This window comes from Ursus maritimus, unplaced genomic scaffold (genome assembly GCF_017311325.1).
Source record: "Ursus maritimus isolate PB19 unplaced genomic scaffold, ASM1731132v1 scaffold_4, whole genome shotgun sequence".
Lineage (NCBI taxonomy): Eukaryota > Metazoa > Chordata > Mammalia > Carnivora > Ursidae > Ursus > Ursus maritimus.
This window is the reverse complement of record NW_024426552.1, coordinates 33,730,132-33,737,133: the sequence shown is the minus strand read 5'-3', so window position 1 is coordinate 33,737,133 and position 7,002 is coordinate 33,730,132. Positions and strand designations below refer to the sequence as shown.

Sequence of the window (7,002 nt, the reverse complement as noted above, 5' to 3'; positions counted from 1 at the left end):
GTGAAATTTACCTATTTTCTTGTTCCAGAGTCATAGGCGCATTTTGCCTGACTAAACATCATTATTTAAACTTTAGGCATTGTTTCTTTCATAGGATTACAAATCAGAGGAACCACCAATGTTAACTCAGATTTGCTGAAAATGCAAAAAATGTAGGCTAAATAAGTTAAGATCTAGTTGGAAAATTGTAGTATTTGGATTAGGAAATCTTAGCTTTCTTTTGCATAAAGTGACTCTCTCTCTCTCATATATATATATATTTAGTGTATGCAGGACTTTTTAGAAAAGTCACAGAAAGAGGATTCCAGGACTTCCAGGGTGGATCCTTAAGAAGAAAATATTTGGAAAGTTGCATTCATGCCAAAGATTAGACTCTAGCTTAGTTTCATGGGTCAGCTCACTTACTCCCTCTGCTACCTTAGAGGGTGTTGAAACCTCAGTTAGTTTAACACTTTCTTCTCTCAAATTGAATCAGTGATGCATCTCATTGGTAGGTAAGAAAGTCATCTATTTTCAACATACTTCTTAGGTGATATTAATTTAATAAATTGTATGTAAAGTAGAAGGAATAGTCTGATGATGTATAACTGATTTTATTAGTGTGCCTTGTAAGGGGGACAGGACATATATTAAAAATGGTGGCAGAAGTGACATCTTAACATTAAAAATTCAAAAAGAAACAAAACCACCCTAAGAAACAGTAAATTCCGTTATTAGATTATCAGAGTTTCTGAGATCAGTATTCTTCAAAACATAGATTTAAATGACGGAGGAAGGGCAAAGGGAGACAGGGGAAGTTTCCATGGAAGTTAAGGAATGATTCTAAGGAGGCTAGGTTGCAGGGAAACTCTGAACCCATGTATCTGGCCGGTGCTTTTCTTATTACCTCCATGCTAGCTGTGGGACTCCCCAGGGTGGAAACAAGGGTAGTCAGGGCCCTAACCCCACTGTCATGTTGGGGAGATTACAGATAATAACTAAGTTAGCAAGTAACTTGGCTAAATTTCTGGCTTTGAGACTGCCTACTTTCTCTTGACCCCAGGTAGACAGCTTGGTAGAAATTGCAGCCCCAAGCAATGAATGCCCTCAGCTATTTGCATCCATCTTATGTGGACAGATGATCCATGCTCTAGCCCACTGTGTAAACTGACTTTGGTCACCAAAATCTCAATAGGGACATTTCAATTACCAATTATGCCACAGAAAACGAATTCCTAGCCATTTTTTGTTTGTTTGTTTTGCCTCAAGTGTTGCCATCCAGTTGGCCTCAAGCATTAGCCCTACTATCTTATTAAGTTTCTGTTTTATTTCTAATAGATTGGGATGTTCATCTTATTTTGGAGTATAGTCTTGTCATTTTTTCCCTTTTATAAATAATTCATCTATTACTACCATATGCTGAAAGGAAGGGGAAATTTTTAAAAACATTTCAACAGCATCTGACTAAAAGGTTAACATGCTTTTATGATAGGTAACTGCACAGAAGTTCATTTTGTTTCTTGATATCTTAGAAGAATGCTTTTAAATTTGTGAGGACTATATCAGAAAAATGTGCCTTTATTTTGTTAACTGTAAGATAGTTTCAGGGCAGAATAACTTGTTAAAACTGGACTCAATCTATAAATAAAAGAAGCTAAACATAGTGTGTAATATATGAAATGCTTAAAATATTAAAATTCTCTATACGTTTGCTTCCACAATATTAGTAGTATTAACAGTCAGTGGTTAGCCATTTAAAAATTTAAACATGCCCTGTGGCAAACACTGCAGGTTGCATTATGGTCTTCCTTAATAAAAGAATATTGAAGTGGTTTTGGGTACTAACGTGCTCAGGTATAAATTTTACCTACAGGCATCCTTGTAGGTAGTGGTGACCATGTGACATAACTCTAAGCATGAGGTATAAGCATGAATCTCCCGAGTAAGGAAGATTCTGGGAAGGCATTTTCTTTTTCCTGATAAAAGAGTCACCAACCATCTTTACCATTTACCCTTTTCCCTTTCTTTGTTTCTAATACAGAATCTCATGCCTGTAGTGTCACTGCCATCTTATAACCGTGGGGAGACAAGACAGGCTAAGAATAGAGGAGCGGAAAGACAAAAGGAGACTGGGACTTGGAGCAGCAAATCCAGCCCTGTAGTAGTGCCCTTCCAACTACTTGTAACATGAGAAAGACCAACCTAATTACCCATTTGTACCACCGTTGGCTTTTTCTGTCAGGTTTTTATTGCAAGCAGCTGAACTCTATCCTAATTCCCCTATGCTCTTATTATAATCTAGTACACATAAATCAAGCTATTTATTCAATACCCTACCTTTACGTATAGCTTATGCATATCAGTAATTTTACTAGGATGAGAGTGTCAATTTTATGTACAATTACAATCACTATTAAAATGAGCAGATGTATTTAACGTCCATAAATATTCTTGTTCAGAATACAGGTACAAGTAAGAATAGGGCAAAAAATGATCATTTAGTATGCATTGCTTTCTTTCCCTCAGATAGCATGACATCAGAGAATAAAGTTCTGGTAGACAAGGAAGTTCACCTCTAGATCTCTTTTCAAGGAAGACTGCAGCATTGCAGGGAGAGCTAGCCCATATCCTTCAGCTGTGAAATCCTTCAGAGACTGCCTCGGGTGCAGAGATCTCATCACTGGAGTAGCCCACATTCAGTGACTGAGAAGAATGATATAAAGTCCCATGTACTTTGGTTCAACATGGAAAAATCTGACGGGCTCCTCATCAGATGGATCAAAGATGTGTTGGGCCTGCACTGCAGCTTGACTTCTTCCTCTGCCCAGTAATGTTTCTTCCCCCTTCCTTCCATTGGTGTTGATTCCTCATAATCATCTTATACCTTACACTCCATCCCAGTATCTACGTCTGGAGGCCCAATTTGCAATAGTTGGCACTGGGAGTAGTCCAAGAAAACTGGTGATAAGATGAGGCTTTAGAGTTGGATGATTCCCTACCTGCCTGGCAGTGAGGACCCTATGACTGGTGGTAGATGGACCACAGGCAGCCACAGGCACAGCATGGCAGTCCAATTGTTAAAACTTCACCGGTAATGAGTTGTGAAGCTATTCCTGTGTTTCTTTTTTCTTTTTCTTTCTTTTCTTTCTTTCTTTCTTTTTTTTTTAAGATTTATTTATTTATTTAGAGAGAGAGAGCATGATCTGGGGAGAGGGGCAGAGGAAGAGGGAAAAGCAGACTCTCTGCTGATCAGGGAGCCCAACATGGGGCTTGATCCCAGGACCCAGGGCTCACAACCTGAGCCAAAGGCAGACGCTTAACTGACCGAGCCACCCAGTGGCCCCTATTCCTGTGTTTTTAACGTATAACACGTGATGTGTTACACATTAGAAATGTATTGAAGACATAGTGGCTGTAAGGTTAAGGGATTGGATGGCTATTGCTAGACACCACTGGTGAAAGAAAGTGAAGAACTGAGGGTAAGTGACAGGCAACTTAAAGCCCGCTATGAATTCCAGAGTCCTCTTTGCATGCAAGAAAGCTTATCTCCTCCAGTGGGAGGGCAGAGAGCACAGAACGTCAACCATAGAACTGGATAGGAAATAGGTTTTTGACTTAGGGGCACTCTTCAAGGGACAATATTTAACATCATGAAAAAGACCCCAGGAAATGGTGTTAATTCATTACTAGGGTGCCTCTTACATGCATGGAAAAAGTGATGCTAAATTTCTTTGAATGAATTGAAATACCAGGATTGCCATGGCAAACATAAAGGATAGGATGAGAAATTTTGGGGAATGAGATATCCTTTATAGTGTATACTATGTGTGGTGAGAGATAAACGAGATAATCATGACTCCCAGGAAGACCCAGAAACTGCATTATTTACCCAGACCATGAGAAGTGTTCTATACAGGTGCCAGCATGAATTTAAAAAGTTTAGTGATGGAGATTAAAAAAAAAAAAAAAAATTTAGTGATGGCTCTCCTTTTTAGTCCAGGGCTGGTGGTATGTAGGATGACCAATTCTCTTAGTTTTAGCACTCTACATCCCAGGAAACAATTCAGTTTCAGACAAACCCAGAGTTGTTCACCCACATTGATATTAGACAGTTACAGAACTTAGTTTAAAAATAGCATGGGGATGAGAGAAACAATAGAAGCCAAGTGGAGGCATTTAACCTCCAGAAGTCAGAGGGGGAGGGTCACAGTTATTGCAACAACCTATAAGGTCAAAGGAGCAGCCCAAGTATTCTGACCCACAGAGTTATGGGGACGTTTAATAAATTATAGCAGTCCTTGAAACAAATACATGGGTAATCCTAAGCTGTAAAAAAATCAAGGGTGAAGGACTGGATTGTTGAGGGCTGTGCCCCCAATACATAGTTAAGATTTCATGTCTGTTTTCCACAACTGAGTCATTTGACCACCCTGGAATCCATCAACTGAAGATGTGGTTGGGTTTTCAGGAAGAAAGATCCTACACAACAAAGCAAGTATACATGATAATGGTTCTTTCAATAATTCTCTTAAAGGGATATATCACCATTTACACAGCTTATTGTGCATTGAGCAAAGGGAAATACCCAGACATTGTGAAGACTGATGACCACTGCATCTGAGTGGACACTGATAGCCAGAGACCTGAAGTATTATCATGGCACCTTTAGAATGAGAATACATAGGGCTGGGATAATAAATAGAGTGTTGATCAAAGTTTGGTTTACAATGATTACCTTCATTTTGCAAAGACAGCCAGTCATCACTTTCCTGGTACCCAAATATATAATTGGGACTGACATACTTGGAAGTTGGCACAACCTCACATTAGGTTCTTAGTCCACAGGACACAGGCTATCATAATAGGTAAAGTCAAGCAGAAGCAGAAGACTTTGTAGTTACTTATATCCAGCCAAGATAGTAAGCCAAAATGAACATCACATTCTGGGCAAGGCTTTGGCAGAAATTAGTGCCACTCTTAAGAATCCAAAAGGATTTGGGGTAGTGGTTTGTCATATCTTCATATGATTCACCAGTATGATCCCCACAGAAAGAAGCTAGACCCTGGAGAATTGTTAGAGATTATTTCAAGCTCAACCAAGTTGTACCCCTGACTACAGCTAACATACTAGATGTGGTATTTTTGCTAGAGTATATTAAGAATACTCAGACACATAGTATTAGCCATTGATTTGGCAACTGAACTCTTTTCCATCATTATCAAAATAGAGAATTAAATACTTTAGCATTCACATGAAGCAGAAAAAAATATGCATTTTCATTTTTCCCCCAAAGCTATGTTCATTTTCTGCCCTGTCATGATATAGCACCAAGTGACCTGGACCATCTGAATAGTCTGTAGAACATCAAATTGATATTACACTGGTAATGTATTGATTGGATAGGCTGAGTCAGAACTGGACGTACTAAAGGTCTTGGTAAGACACATGCACTCCAGAAACTAGAATACACAAAGGTCTGTCACATCCATAACATTTTTAAAAAGATTTTATTATTTATTTATTTGAGAGAGAGAGAGAGACATCGCGCACATGAGTGGGGGGAGGAGCAGAGGGGGAGGGAGAGGGAAAGGGAAAGAATCTTACTGCTCCTCACTACATACTGAGCAAGGAGCTCCATGTGGGGCTCGATTCCAGGACCCTGAGATCATGACCTGAGCCAAAACCATGAGTCAGATGCTTAACCAGATGAGCCACTCAGGCAGCCCTATCTGTGACATTTTTAAGTGTCTAGTGGTCCAACGCATGTCAAGACATAATCTTCAAAGCCATGGCTGCTGCCACCACTAGCAGCAGTGGGGTGCCCCTGTTCCAGTATGAATTTCTTCTGAAAGGTAATGCCAAGAATTCTGAGGAGGAACTGGAGGAGGAAGAAGGCAAGGAGCTAGAATAGACCCTGTCAGAGAGACTGTGGGGTCTGAAAGAGATGTTCCCAGAGAGGGTCTGGTCCACAGCTGGGGCAACTTTTGATCTCTCCCTCTTTATAGCTCTAAAAATGTACAGGTTTTCCAGGACAGCCTTGCTGACTGGGACCACTTTCCTTCATGATCTTGGTTCTTCCTGTTGTCTTTGAGACTCAGAAGTTTCAAATGGAGTAGCAGCAACAACTGTAGCAAGGGCAGATGTTTCTAAGGAGGAACACAGGGCTCTCAGGAGGAAAACCAGGGGTTCTACCTTCACTTCCTGGAAAGATCTAGATTGTTACTCCTGTATGAATTGTCTTGGTGAGACAAGTTTGAAAATTCAATAGTGTTTGAACTGCTGATTATTTTAATTATTATTATTATTATTATTATTTGTAACTTCAGCACATTGATCTATCTAAACCTGGTGGGGAGAATTCTCCCCAGTTTCTCCTGGACACTGCTAACTTGCAACTGTGCCCTCCACATTGTCCCATTTCTTCTGTCCTCCCTCTGATACCAGAGTGCAGCAATGCAGGTGGTTGCTCCAGCTCTGGCCAGCCCACCCCTTTCACTAAGTAATATGTAACTACAAGATCTCCTCACTCTCCCATCGTGGCATAGGAAGTGATGCCACTGGGAAGGAAGTACCCCTGAATATTTTTGTTTTTAAGCATGGAGATGTTGGGAAGGGCCATCATAAAATATGAAACACATAATGCATTACAACTGTAGTATAAAGAAGCCACTGTGAATTTCTATGTTGGAAAGGAAGGAGGGCTGGCAGCAGCCTCACAGTGGGGACTGTGGAGAACAGAGCAGGAGCTCATTTCTTCTGCCCACTTTGGCTATTGGACCTGCGCATGTGTCTAAAAAAGAAAAAAAAAATGTGCTCACTTTTTGTATTTAAATATTAAAAAAATGATTCCAATGGGAAAAAAAGGCATAATCTCCAAAGTAAAAGATAAATTATTGCACCTGTACTGCCTATTGCAAAGAAGGAAGCACACTTTCTGGTGGACCTTTTCATGTTTTGGAAACAGCAAATTTCACACCTGGGAATATGTTCTGGTCATAAACCAGGCATGCAAAAGGCTTCCA

General features: G+C 40.0%; 1 pseudogene; it reads left to right on the top strand.

The window, feature by feature from the left end:
- The first annotated feature begins 5,671 nt into the window (after nt 1-5,671).
- On the top strand, nt 5,672-6,195 carry LOC103673028 (annotated as a pseudogene).
- The last annotated feature ends 807 nt before the right edge of the window (nt 6,196-7,002 follow it).